Source organism: Lissotriton helveticus, chromosome 8, assembly GCF_964261635.1.
Source record: "Lissotriton helveticus chromosome 8, aLisHel1.1, whole genome shotgun sequence".
In the NCBI taxonomy this organism is placed as follows: domain Eukaryota; kingdom Metazoa; phylum Chordata; class Amphibia; order Caudata; family Salamandridae; genus Lissotriton; species Lissotriton helveticus.
This window is the reverse complement of record NC_136069.1, coordinates 417,366,857-417,382,410: the sequence shown is the minus strand read 5'-3', so window position 1 is coordinate 417,382,410 and position 15,554 is coordinate 417,366,857.

Below are 15,554 nucleotides of genomic sequence, written 5' to 3'. Positions count from 1 at the left end.
TGAGGCTCCAACGCCCACATGGAGGTGCCGCCCCTGTTGGGAGTTCTTGGTTCAATTCTTACTTAATACTTTGAAAATTTATATCTCCTGTTTCCCTTATTGGATGTTTGCCATTTTGGTGTCATTTAGTTTATTAAATTGTACTCTGTTTTTGTAATTTGTTTTGGAATTTTGTATTGTTTTGCATTTTGACTTTGATATTGTGTAATACTGCATAAATACTTACACGTTGCCCCTTAGTTAAGCCTGTTTGCTTTGTGCTCTGGCTACCAGGCGACTGAGCTGGGGTTTAATTAGTGACTTTAGTGGTTCACCCTGACAAGGATTCTGATTATTACTTGAGATGGGTACTTACCTCCCTCAACTAAAAATTCAATTTCTTACAGTGGTGATAATGTAGTTGACAAGTGAAAACGAAATAGATCAAGCTTGGGTGTTGGGTAGTGAGATATTCTCAAAAGCACAGAGTACATATTTGGAAAGTGGATGCCAGCAGAGAGAGAAGGTGTAATCCTCATTGAGGGGTGAATGGGTGGATACCACCAAACTCAAGGTAGGTTTTACACTGCAGATTAGTGACCAGTTGCCCTTGTTTTAGTGAAGTAAGCGAGGTCAGAGATGCCGGAGGGACATTATTTGCATCTGGTTCACTTCAATGCAGGGTATAGTGACAGGCTCACCTATGGAGGGGGCAAGTGAAAAGTGAGAGGGTGGAAGTGACAGTGAACCATTGTGGAGGAGCGATACACCCAGATAATTGTCAGTCAGGGAGTTAAATGGTCATCACTGATGATAAAGATGGTCTTGAGTGCTCTGAAGTCATTGATAAGAGGCAACGAGGGACAAAACAGTGGCTGCAATTACTGCCCGGGGTAAAGTTAAGGCTGACGGTCCCTCGACTTGGAGGGGATTAACTGTGATAACCGGTTGCACTGACTCAACACAAGCAAGAGCTGGATCCACAGCATGGACAGCCCAGGGACAGGCAGCAGCACAGGGGGGGTTCAAGCTCAGTCATTTACAGGTGGATTTTTACAGCAAGGCTGAAGGGAGGTAGTAACCCTTTGTTCTGTGCACCTTTGATAAAAGTTTCATCTCAATATCTGGAGGGCAGTGAGAAATGAGTGCAGACCTGGAGCGACCAACAACAGGTAACACTCCAGATCACCACCAGGTGACATGTACCGCTCCGTTTAGGGGTCACCCCAAATTAGATATCAAAACCCATGGAGACAGCTGGGCACTTCCCACCCCATCCTTTGGGCTCTGCTCATAGGAATGCTGAGGAAGTTAGAAGTAAGACAGGCTTCCAAGAAAGTGCATTGCAGGTTATGGATGAGGAACCATAACCCAGATTCCACCCCCACCCCACACACACACACACAACATTTAGAATAACTGCTGAATCCTGCAACAATCTCTCTCCCTCTTCTCTAACAGAGGGGATCTTATCTAGACTTCATTCTATAGCGGCTCTGTGGGGCTGGTGAGGCCCCTCTCAAACTGAGAACCCTATGTTGGTAATAGACACACTTTGATGGACACAGAACTATCATTCGAAGCATCAGAAGTGCTCTTGTAAGTTGCATTTCGAGCCCCTTTATTCCGGAAACTGGCGAGCTCATACGATTGTTCTGCAAGTAAAGTTCTTCTTCTTAGATGCTTTTAATATTAATCAGTGCAGACGTGTAACGTTCCCTTTAAAAAGAGTAGTTTAGTACTGGAGGCATGTGGAAATATGCACATAAAAAAGAAATTATTCTGCAGAGTCTGAAGGAGCAAAACTCACGGTAAATAAACATTATGTTAAAGTCTACTACATATGTTAATCTATAACAGCGCCAGAATACAGCACACCAGGATGTGCAGTTTTCATTGCATAAATATAGTTTTGCACAGTTTGCAATTACTGGCTTGCAAGGTATTTGCAGATTTTCCTGATTGCCTTTCTTCTGCCTTGAACATAAGCTGGTACCAAGAACTCGTAGGCATCTTGTTTGCTAGTGCATACCTTGCTCAGCTTATTCCTCGAGTACTCTGAAACATTGTCACATGAGTAACTTGCAGTCATTTTTAAGTCTCGCTGAGCCAGCGCATGCGCTGCTCTGCGAGAAATTTAGTAAACAGGCTTTTAAAAGTGCTACCATATTCTTTTCCTGGCCTAAATCTTGTGTGCACGTGTGTGTGCACGCGCGCAGCGGCCATGTGGGTTTCTGTCAAGGCTCATTAAGCCTTCCAGCGCATTAATCCCCTCCCCTACCCCCTCACTTCTTCCACTCCCCCCTCGTCAGTTTCATTTTCCTTTTCCCCTTCTTCCCGCCCCCTTTGTTCATGATCGCGATCAGTTTCACTTTCAGGGGCGGCCGCATCACTTTTGCTTGTTTTTAAATTTCCTTTAGCTGCTCCACCACTCGCGGACTTAGGCTTGTTTTCTAAATTCTCTGGCTGAGAGCAAACCCTCTTTCCAGTCATCTGAGAATGGTAAGGTTAAAGGAAGAGGACAAAGCCGAGCCTCATGGCTGCTGATTGAGCAGGAAAGGCTGGCTCGCGCCGACCGGTTCAAGGCATTTATTCCCACAAGGACAGCAATTCACTGTGAAATATATACTGCCATCAGCACTGTCCCACTTAGCATAGTCGTCCCCACGCAAAGCTGGACGAATGTTCTCACCTTCATTTTTCCGACAGAAGAACGCTATCAGGGTAGACGTAGGATTTCAGCTTTTTCCTGTCTGCCGCTACCATTGCTCCCAGCATGCCAATGCGCACAGCTGTCAACCGACCCCACAAAGGCCTCGAATGGAACATGCTGCCAGTCATTTATGCAACTCCCAAAGCGCGCGGGCACTTGTATGACTGCATATTTAAGAAGAAAGGGCTTGGTGCTCACCTCTTTCTACACCTGTAGTACGCTGTATTTCCATACAGTCGACCCTACGATAAAAAATGAAGATAATTACAGGGAAATATAATGGTAAACGGAATTTTGTGGTGAGGTCTGTGTAATTATGGATCGCTCCCGGGTTTTGGGGCACTGCTGCTTTATTCATTTTTTTCTCATTCCGAGCCCAAGCTCAATCATTCCCTCTTTGAGGCCATGCTTTCCAAAGAATAGCAGCTAACCAAACATTTCCCCCAAAAAACCGAATGGTATCTGCAGGAAGGAGAATACAAAAGGACACTCTGCATTATATAAGCATTCTTATTCTTTTTTGTTCAACAAATACATCTAGTGGAACGAAACACGATTAAATCTTTGACATAATGAGGATTTTCAATGAAGAAACTTAGAATGAAGAATTTTAGTTCCTTTTATTTAGTTTTGTGATGATTGTATAAAGACTGCATGGCACCAACTGATGCCTTCAAGCCGCTAGGACACTTCAGCTCAGATGCCCCATCTGAGAGAAGCGTTAGGGTGTCCTCTTTCTCCAGATGAAGTAGAATACTTTTTAATTGAGTAACTGGGCTGGAATTTTCTCCATTCAATTTGAGCAAAACCTTTACTTTTTTAGGTACTTACACGTATACAAAATGCTAGGATCAGTATTACATTCCACAGTCATTAATGGATCATCAGGTTACAACATAAGTATCAATACCACCTCAACTACCTCACAAAGAATTAATTCGGTATCACTGCGTTTCAATCACTAACAGTAGTTCAATATTTGCGTATTCACTCATTAAACAAGTATAAGTCAAAACAAAATGGAGCCTCTAAAAAGACAATGGGGTACAACTTTATTGTCGTCTTTTATTTTGCCTTCCAAGCAACATTATAATATTGGAGTTCCTTAAAATATACATTATCTGGGGAGGTTGCCAAACAAAGAGAATTGAAGACACACCGAAGGTCTGCTCTCAGGGACCTAACTTCCACCACAATGCTTTCAAAGAGAAAATTAAGTTATGAAAAACAGCAAACCAATGGTAACATAAACAAGCATTGGCCTAGCAAATAGGTCTCGCATTTGGGACCTTAGAAGTATTTAGTAATGCAGCACAATAGCCTTGGTGCAACAATATTAACTGTTGCATGGCTAAACACGTATAAGGTCCCAAAGGCGAGACCTATTGGCTATGTCATGGAAGGGCACATGCTGCTTGGCCCTTTCTCATGAGCACCCTTCAACATATTCGCACCAGTAACTTGCAAGGATTTTGTGCACAAGTACATAATTTGCTTAGAAGTTCACAGCCACTGCACATTTTTCATAGTTTTTGTGGGAAACATTTGAAGTTCACATGAAAAAAAATAAAACAATTCTTATAGTCCCAGTCAGCACATATATCACTGGTGGATTGGGGTGAGCCGGTGGGGAGAATATGTCCAGTGAAGGTGCCAAGATCTCTTACATGGACAGTTTGTTGGTAGTGCGGCACTAGTTTGCAGTTTCTCTTATGCTTTCTGTTGGCGTTTAGATTTGGGGTGGAAGATTTTTGCAAAAGAGTAACATTCCAAGTTGTGTGGCTTATGGAGCAGAGTTCCTAATTTAGCATTCTTCAGAGCCGCCATCTTGGGTTCTAAGTGTCTGTCCTTCTTTCAAGTATTTTAGCGGACAACAAATCACTAAGCAGAAACGCAAGTGGTCCTACAATATATGCTAATGAATACACTAGAACCTACAGTGATGCACCTAGTCGTGATGTGAATCAGGGGCACAACTAGACCTGAACTTGGGGGTGGGAGGAGGGGGGTGAGGCCGGGGGGGGGGGGGCTACTAGTACTAAAAAATGATGGTGGAGCCACAATTTGTCACACTGGGAACCAGACATGTTTGGAAGGCCAATAGTTCAGGGTTTAATGCGGTAATGCATGGAAAAGGCATGTGTGCATGCCTGTTCTATCATGCTGTGCGCACATTAAAGCCAGATCCTTTATCTTCACCAATGCATTCCCCTAACACACCGACCGCTGTTGGAGCACAGAGTGTGAACACCAGACCTGCAAGCATCAGATTTCTGCAAGATGGTTGCTAGCAAGCAGGTCCTATGCATGTTTGAAGAAGCAGCTTAGCAAGGATGCCATAGGCCTGGTGCAAGCAGAAACAAGCATTGGCATAGCCAATAGGTCTCGCTTGTGGGACCTTAGAAGTATTTAGTTTTGCAGCACAATATCCGATTATGCAACAAGGATATTGTGCTGCAAAACTAAATACTTCTAAGGTCCCACAAGCGAGACCTATTGGCTATGCCAATGCTTGTTATATAGTGCGGACAACAGTAGTGATACATGAAGCAAAAATTACAAGTGAGCATGTTACAAAAGCAAACGTTACGTTACATGAGACAATAGTGACAGTTGTGCAAGTATCAAGAGCAAACAAAATACAAGAGGTAGCAAACGATATGTTCTTAGAGGAAACAAGCTTCTCGGCATTGCTGGGTCGGAGCAGCAGGCAGATGCGAGTGGAGCGCGCGCTGGAGAGGGAGGGGGTGGGAGGACTAGGCAGCGGGAGAGAGGGAGAAAGGAGCGTGAGAGCCCAAGGCGATGGCGGCGGCAGAAGAGCGAGGGAGCAGTTTTTATAAAGCGAGGACAACAGTAGTGATACATGAAGCAAAAATTACAAGTGAGCATGTTACAAAAGCAAACGTTACGTTACATGAGACAATAGTGACAGTTGTGCAAGTATCAAGAGCAAACAAAATACAAGAGGTAGCAAACGATATGTTCTTAGAGGAAACAAGCTTCTCGGCATTGCTGGGTGGGGGGTGGGCGGGGGAGCAGCAGGCAGATGCGAGTGGAGCGCGCGCTGGAGAGGGAGGGGGTGGGAGGACTAGGCCGCGGGAGAGAGGGAGAAAGGAGCGCGAGAGCCCAAGGCGATGGCGGCGGCAGAAGAGCGAGGGAGCAGTTTTTATAAAGCGAGGACAACAGTAGTGATACATGAAGCAAAAATTACAAGTGAGCATGTTACAAAAGCAAACGTTACGTTACATGAGGCAATAGTGACAATTGTGCAAGTATCAAGAGCAAACAAAATACAAGAGGTAGCAAACGATATGTTACTAGAGGAAACAAGCTTCTCGGCATTGCTGGGTCGGAGCAGCAGGCAGATGCAAGTGGAGCGCGCACTGGAGAGGGAGGGGGTGGGAGGACTAGGCAGCGGGAGAGAGGGAGAAAGGAGCGCGAGAGCCCAAGGCAATGGCGGCAGCAGAAGAGCGAGGGAGGCGTTTTTTTATATAGTGCGGACAACAGTAGTGATACATGAAGCAAAAATTACAAGTGAGCATGTTACAAAAGCAAACGTTACGTTACATGAGGCAATAGTGACAGTTGTGCAAGTATCAAGAGCAACAAAATACAAGAGGTAGCAAACGATATGCAATAGCATATCTGAGGGAACACGGCCTGGGGGAAGCTGGCTGGGGAGGGGGAGGAGAAATGAAAGGAAGGCTGTGTGCGGCGTAATTAGGGGAGGAGAAGCCGCAGAGCGCACGCTGGGCGAAGCCCTTTGATGTGCTGTGCGGCAAATGGAGGGAGGCTGATGCGCGTTCATGTTTGAACACGTGGTTCACATGAACTTCATGAAAACGCCAGCAAAAAGCTGGTGGTTTCATGATGTTTTCGCCGCTTGAATTCTCGCTCCGCTCGATGCGCATGCGCGCATCGATAGGTCCCGAGACCTAAAAATGGCCACTTTTAATGCTGGTGTGGTAGTAAATACAGCAATTGTCAGGGTTCAACGGGCCCGCCGGGATCTGAGCTCCGGTGCCACTGCACCTGCTGCGCCAATGATAGCTACGCCCCCTGTCCGTTGCACAGAAAAGAAAAGTGTCTTATCTGATTAAAAGAAGCATGAATTGCATAATGATAAAATGCTCCCAAGGAACAAGAAGACGAGTGTGGGAGGAATCTCCCAATGTGCCCACAAAGGTGCTCCCACATTCACTGAGAAGTAGACTTGAGGTGTGAAGAATAAACTGGAATAAAGAAAATTGTAGGGAGCTTCTATCTGACTGTCACAATATGAGGGGGGCCCACGAACAGCTCAAAAGGAAGGAGTATCCACAGAGAATAATAGGCGAATTACCTCTTCACAAAGTAAAAGCACGCATGTGTTGGTATTTCTATAGCATGAACCTAGCCCAAGAGCAACAGAACGTTACACATTATGGGAAGTGATGGAAAATTATGCCAGACTGTATTCATCAAGTGGTAGCTTAAATCTTTTTGTTGCACACACTTACAGCAATATCTCACACATTTACATTTTATGGAACAAATCTTTTTTATTGAGTTAATTGGTAGGTGTCTCGACATTTGTACACAGCCATTTGCCTACAACCACAGGGGCCGGCGGCTAAAAAATGAGGCATTTAAGTGAGAATAGAACACTATTGCATTAATGCCGACATCCAGGAGGCTGGCAGCGCTCAGAGTTAAATCCAGCAATTAGATACAGCCTACTCTGTCAAGGACCTCATAAGTCCAGAAACGAGCACCCACCTAGAAAGAGAACAACAAACAAATAAAGAAAACCACCCACCCGCCCGCCTCCCAAGAAGAAGGAAAACAAAGGGGAACCCGTACCAAGATATCAGAGGTCGCAGAGCGACCCATGCCTCCCACCATGCCCACCCTCCAGTCCTCCCTCTCGTGCACACAGGGCATCACCTACTCCGTAGTTGATGGTATTAGACGTAACACTTACAGGAGTTTGGGGCAAGTGACCTCACGGAGGTCCTTCGACAGCAACGTTATGAAAGGAGCCCAAAGCTCTGCGTATTTCTCACTCTTCTGATTTTGGACAAGCGAGAGTCGCTCCATGGCAAGGGTCATCCAGAGCCTGTGGAGCCAGGCCGTATGATCCGGGACCGTGGGAGTACCCCAGTGGACTAAGATCGCCCGGCGAGCTGCGAGTAGTGCCAATGCCATCTGCCTGCCTCGAACTGACCGTAATGGGAAGGTGAGTGGATTCGATAGCCCTAGCAGAGTGTAAGCTGGGAAACGAGGGATCTCGGTTTCAAATACAGAGTCAATATCATTAAGTACCTGTTCCCAAAAACGCTCTAGCCTCAGGCAGTGCCAAAGAAGATGTGCGTGAGAGCCTGTAGCCCTGCCAGCATTTTTCAGTGTGTTTTTTGTCCCATTGGTGGATCCGTGCTGGTGTGAGATACCAATTGGATGCTACTTTAAATGCAGAATCAGTCCCTGCAGTGTTGTATGCCATGTGGTGAGCCCTATAATGAATATTGTCCCACTCTGTGTCTTTGATAGCCCGACCTAGTTCTTCTTCCCACCGGAGTTGGCCGCGATAGCGACTCCCTGTGTGTGCGCTCAGTGAGGAGAACATAAAGCTCTGCTATGAGGAGCTTATCATCGTTCTTGTTAGCTATCCATTTCTCGAAAGGGGTAAGCTTACGAGAGACGTGTGGCAGATAGGCCTTAGAGGTAGCCCAGTGGCGGAGCTGCAAATAATAGAACTCATCAGTGTGGGGAAGGCCAAGGTCTTGTCGAACCTGATCAAACCGGATGGGGCCCTCAAGATCAAATAAGTGGCCAAAACCCCGATTCCCTCCATCTCTGAGCAACTGCAGTCTTAACTCCCGGGGGAAAACACGGGTTGTCTACCACCGGCGTCATCAGGGAGGGAAAGGTGGTAAGACCTTTTGAGAGTGCCACCTCGTCCCACACCTTCATTGTCGCCGCCGCGACCGGGGAGGAGTATAGGCCCCATGAACGTGACCGGCGGGGAAGCCAGATTTCACGCCAGACATTCACGCCAGCAACTTCCTGGTCCAGTGCTTCTTTGAAAGTGGGCGTTTCCACTCCAGCACGTAGCGAAGGTGCACTGCCTGGAGGTATCTGTGAAGTAGAGGTAGATTCACCCCTCTGTCATCTTTGGGGCACGATAGCTGCGCTACCGAAAGGCGTGCTTTCTTATTGCCCCAAATGAATTTATTCATGGCAAGCTGTAAGATTCGCAGTGCTTTAGGTGGTGGATCTAACGGGAGGGTCTGAACTAGGTACAGTATGTGCTGCAGGATCGTCATTTTCACAGCGGCGAGGCGCCCGAACCAGCATAAGCTGTGTTTAGTCCACCCGTCCAGCGCTTTGCACGTCTGAGCCACTAAGGTTGAGTAGTTCAGCTCTAGCGTACATGGGAGCGAATGGGTCAGAAAAATGCCAAATAGGGCACAGGGTCGCTAGACCAGAGTAGGAGAAGAGTCTGTCTGAGGTCTTCCTCCTGTATTTGCAGTGAGGATAAGTTGAGGACCTGGGACTTGCTAAGGTTGACCTTGAAACCGGAGAGCTGACCTAAGGACTCAAGCTCGTCAACCACTGTGGGGAGGGAAGTAAGAGGTTGTGCGAGGAAGAGGATGGCATCATCTGCATAGAGGCTTATCTTGTGGATGTCACCTTCGAACTTGAGACTCTGCATGCCCGGGTGATTGCGGATTTTCTGCGCAAGGGGCTCCATATAAAGTGCAAATCAGAGGGGCGTGAGGGGGCACCCCTGCCTCGTACCCCGGGCGATTTCAAAGGGGGAGGAAGACAGCGTATTAACTCTAAGAAATGCCAGTGGTCACGGTAGATACACTGCACCCATTGAATAAAGCGGGGCCCAAACCTGAAGTCCTGCAAGATGTCAAAGAGATATGTCCAACATACTCAATCGAACGCCTTTTCAGTGTTGACGGAAAAAAGCACAGCTCCTACCTGGGAGCGGTGAACACTAGCTATGAGAGGGAGAAGGCTTTTGGTGTTATCACCCCCCTGTCGAGTGGGAATGAATCCCGCCTGGTCTGGATCAATTAGGCCCGCCATCAGGGAATTCAACCAGGTCACCAGGATGCCTGTAAAACGTTTTGAGTCTATGTTAAGCAGCAAGATCGGGCAGTAGGAACTACAGAGCCCTGGGTCTTTACTGGGCTTAAGGATGACGGAAATCGCCACCTCAGCCACAGAGTCCGTACCCGCCCCTCTGTCTTGGAAGGAGTTGAATAGGCGGGTTAGGAGGGGAGCCAACTAGTGACAGAATGTTTTATAAAACAGGACAGGATAACCGTCAGGGCCCAGTAATTTGTCAAGCTTCAATCGAGAAATGACTGAGATAACCTCATCCACCCATATTGGGTCTTCTAAGGGGTCTGCCAACGCCTTTGGGAGAAGAGTAAAGTTGCTAGAATCTAAATAGTCTCGCGCGTCAGGGTGGGTCAGGTGCATCTGCTCTAAAGAGAGAGCGGTAGAAGCACCGGAATTCCTCAACGATCTGGGAGTCCAGGTGGATCTCCTCGCCTGTAGGCTGCTTGAGGGAGGTAACAGTCCCAGCCACTACCCTGGCACGCAATCTCTGTGCCAACGTTCTCCCACATCTGTCGCTACCTAAGTAAAACTTATGTCAGAGGCGAAGTAGGGCATATTCTGCCTTGTCGAGATCTAAGTGTTTAAGAAGCATCCGCTTCTTCTCTAGTGAACGCCACACCCTCGGGGCTCTTCTTTTTCGAGGCCCGAACGGATTTCCTTACGTCTCCGAGCGTGAGTAGATGAAATCGCCATGAATTTCCCACAACTCAATACTTTGAGGGTTTCCCAAACCACAGACAGGGAAGTCTCACCAGTGTCGGTGTGTTGGATGTATTCTAAGATCTTAGCCCGAACCCCATCTACAGTGGCAGGTGAGTGTAAGAGTCCTACGCGCAGCCCTCATCTGGCAGGGATGTGCCCACCCCTGTCAAGGCGTATAGAAAGAGAGATATGTGCATGGTCGGAGAGGGAGTGCGTGGCGATAGAGGCGTCACTGATTCTGGGGAGAAGCGTCTTTGGGACCAAAAACATATCTATACGCGCATAATCCATGAGAGTGTGCGGAAGGTGTCGGTATGCAACCGCTTCAAACAAATCCAGTATAACATAATACATACGACCTACCTCTCACCCAGCTGAAGACGGCTGTATTGCCAGAAACTGGTCCTAGGAAGCTTGAATCTGGTCCAGGGAAGGCATGGCTTGGCAGTTCGGGCTGGACTGTTCCCATGAGGCACAGGGTCAGACTGATTTGCATATGGCCATGTCTGAACTGGGGGGGCAGAGTGGGCTAAAGAACGGTGATGGATTAAACCCAGATCTGTTGACTGGTTGTGAGTTTTTGATTGGCTCAGATGCTCCGTCCATCACCACCCCCTTTTGTACCGCTTTGTTCGCCATAAGTTGGCAGAGTATGCTCAGACGTGAGTCCCTTGCTCACTTTGCCACTGGATTCAAGTAAGCCTGGCCGAAGGCGGCTGTAATGCCAGAAACCGGTCCTAGGAAGCTTGAATCCGGTCCAGGGAAGGCATGGCTTGGCAGTTCGGGCTGGACTGTTCCCATGAGGCACAGGGTCAGACTGATTTGCATATGGCCATGTCTGAACTGGGGGGGCAGAGTGGGCTAAAGAACGGTGATGGATTAAACCCAGATCTGTTGACTGGTTGTGAGTTTTTGATTGGCTCAGATGCTCCGCCCATCACCACCCCCTTTTGTACCGCTTTGTTCGCCATAAGTTGGCAGAGTATGCTCAGACGTGAGTCCCTTGCTCACTTTGCCACTGGATTCAAGTAAGCCTGGCCGAAGGCGGCTGTAATGCCAGAAACCGGTCCTAGGAAGCTTGAATCCGGTCCAGGGAAGGCATGGCTTGGCAGTTCGGGCTGGACTGTTCCCATGAGGCACAGGGTCAGACTGATTTGCATTTGGCCATGTCTGAACTGGGGTGGCAGAGTGGGGTAAAGAACGGTGATGGATTAAACCCAGATCTGTTGACTGGGTGTGAGTGTTTGATTGGTTCAGATGCTCCATCCATCACCACCCCCTTTTGTACCACCTCCTCTGCCAGAGCCCACTCCCACAAATCTGTCCTCCATTTTGTCAGTAGCCCTTGCTGGGTTAACCAATGGATTGCAATACGAGCAAAGGACTCACGTCTGAGCATACCCTGCCAACTTATGGCGAACAAAGTGGTACAAAAGGGGGTGGTGATGGACGGAGCATCTGCATAAGCAGAGGAGGGGCATATGCGTAACACCAGGAGGGATGACAAACTACCTGAGGTACTAATGGCGTGAGGAGTGATGATCCAGGAGATAGCGGGACAAGCCCCACAATCCACACAGGTGTCAACAGAGGAGGCGACTTCCATAGGGGGGACATCCCCAAGCCAAAGTGGAGAGACACAAGGAGACCAGAATGAATACTAAGATGCAAGGACCTCAAGTTATATAGACCCGGAAGGGGGGGAGGGAGGGGGTGCGGGGAGGTTTTGGGGGAGGGTTTGGGGGAGTTGGAAAGGAGGTTAGGGGAGTTTAATCACAGTTCGGTTATCATGAAACACTTAAAAATGAAGTGAACAACATTAGATTGGAAAACCTCCACAGATGTGAGCTTAGGTCTAATTCCCTGAATTTATTATTGTTGAAATGTTCACTGCCTCGGCTGAAGTGGATGAAATGTATAATTGTTTTTGTACATGGTCTGCAGATTTGGAGGAACAAACTCATAAAGAAATTTATAAAAAACATATCTGCCACTCAAATTACTTTGATATTTCACTATACTAATTCCACATTAATCCTTTATAGGTTCTAGAGTAGCGTGCTACTCGGAAAAAGTGCTTCAACATCCCATCAGGTGCAACTATATACATGCAAATCTTTTTCCCTCTTTTTATCTGTTCACTATCCTTCTCATTCCAAATGACTGACTAATATCCACCACTGAAATTACTTTCGTATTTCACTATACTAATTACTTTCATATTTCCCTATACTAATTCACCATTAATCCTCTATGGGTTCCGGAGTAGTGTGCACTACACTGCTTCAACACCCTATCAGTATTCTCAATCGAAATACCTGACTAACATATCCACCACTCAAATTACTTTCATATTTCACTATACTAATTCACCTCTAATCCCTTTTGGGTTCCAAAGTAGCCTGCTACTCGTCAAAAAAGCACCTCAACACACCATCAGGGGTAATAAGCGCTACATAAATGCAAACCTCTTTCCCTCTTCTACCTCTTCGCTATCCTTCTGGATCCAAATAACTGACTGACCTATCCACCACTCAAATTACTTGCATATTTCACTATACTAATTCAACACTAATCCTTTATGGCTCCAGAGTATTGTGCTACTCACCAAAAAAGTGCCTCAACACACCATCAGGGGTAAGAAGAGCTAAATAAATGCAAACCTTTTTCCCTCTTCTACCCCTTCGCTATCCTTCTGAATCCAAATAACCGACTAACCCATCCACCACTCAAATTACTTTCATATTTCACTATACTAATTCACCATTAATCCTTTATGGGTTCCGGAGTAGCGTGCTACTCGCCATAAAAGTGCTTCAACACCCCATCGGGGGTAACAAGCGCTATATAAATGCAAACCTTTTGCCCCTCTTCCATCCCTCCGCTACCCATCTCAATCGAAATAACGGACTAACATATCCACCACTCAAATTACTTTCATATTTCACTATACTAATTCACGTCTAATCCTTTACGGGTTCCAGAGTAGCCTGCTACTCGCCAAAAAAGCACCTCAACACACCATCAGAGGTAATAAGCGCTACATAAATGCAAACCTCTTTCCCTCTTCTACCCCTCCGCTATCCTTCTGAATTCAAATAACTTCTAACCTATCTACCACTCAAATTAATTGCATATTTCACTATACTAATTCAACACTAATCCTGTATAGATTGCGGGGTAGCGTGCTACTCGCCAAAAAAGTGCTTCAACACCCCATCAGGGGTAACAAGCACTATATAAATGCAAACCTTTTTCTCCTCTTCCATTCCTCAGCTACACTTCTCAATCAAAATAACTGACTAACATATCCACCACTCGAATTACTTTCATATATCACTATACTAATTCAACACTAATCCTCTATGGGTTCCGGAGTAACGTGCTACTCACGAAAGAAGCGCTTCAACACCCCATCAGGGGCAAGAAGCACTATATAAATGCAAACCTTTTTCCATCTTTTATCCATCCGCTATCCTTCTCAATCCAAATAACAGACTAATATCCACCACTCAAATTACTTTCATATTTCACTATACTAATTCAACGCTAATCCTTAATGGGTTCCGGAGTAGTATGCTACTCGCCGAAAAAGCGCCTCGTAGTGAGCACATAATTAATGCAATTACAATACAATACAATTAAGACGTGTTCGTTCTAATGACAGCGTTCAGAAAGCATGCGTGCTAAACGCATGTGGAATACCGTCATACATTCTTCGGTTATTGTTCTGACAGAACCTGGTCTCTAAAGCTGAAATTATTTATTTATGTATTTATTTATTTTTAATTGTTTTTATTCATTTTACGGAAAGTTGTAACATAAACATCAGGAACAAATTCCCCAAAACAGTTACAAGTCAGCATGTCCATATAAACAAGCATTGGCATAGCCAATAGGTCTCGCTTGTGGGACCTTATAAGTATTTAGTTACAGGGATATTGTGCTGCAAAACAAAATACTTATAAGGTCCCACAAGCGAGACCTATTGGCTATGCCAATGCTTGTATTACTGGCACTGGAAAAAAAACATGCCGTGGAGATGGCAACCCGATTTCCACTTCAGAAGGGGCAAGACACTCGAGATGTTTAACCCGTACGTGGGTGGGGACGGTTTTTAAATTACAATCCGCGCTCATGGACTGAAAGATGAAAAGGGTTTTCGCTCACCAAAGGGACGAGGCGCAATGCATCGCCTTCACAATCCCCCGGAGGATTTTTAGATGAAAAGCATGCTATCTTTGAATGTCCCTACATCCGAGCAGAGTGAAAATTATACTATTTTCAATTTAAGTGACGATTGATTTGGGCTACGTGCAGCATAATGCAGGGCACCAGGTTTTAAACTCCCCCGCACTAGTAATTACACTCTCCAGTGACTTCTAGTTAATTCCCGACCCCCTCCCGCTGAGGGTGTTAGACAGGCCCCAGCTACCAACCAGGTGTGAAAATCCAGCGGATGTGAGTTTTACGGGAAAGCTTTCTCCCGTGGCTTTGTGGGTGGGACCAGCCTCGAGCTTCAGCGCAAATCGGCTAAAATACGTGTGGGGGCGTACATTTTGATAAGAGAAGGACTGATACACCGTTGCCCAGCCGTCCATCTATTTAATATGTACTATGCACTCTCTGTAACAGAGAAGGAAGACGGACACAATAAGCATGCGTCATTAGTGATTTAGCTTCCTATTGGGAGAAACTGTGACACAGTGATGAGACTTTCAGCGCAAATCGGCTAAAATACGTGTGGGGGCGTACATTTTGATGAGAGAGGGACTGATACACCGTTGTCCAGCCGTCCATCTATTTAATATGTACTATGCACTCTCTGTAACAGAGAAGGAAGACGGACATAATAAGCATGCGTCATTAGTGATTTAGCTTCCTTTTGGGAGAAACTGTGACACAGTGATTAGACTTTCTGAAGTACTTCTCCCTGTTGTTCTGGAGAGGTATTTTTGCATTTGTAGAACTCGTGTAGTATTTAGCGGTAAACCTAAAGGGTCAGCGTAAACGGCGATAAAAGTGTCCCTGGAAGGGATCT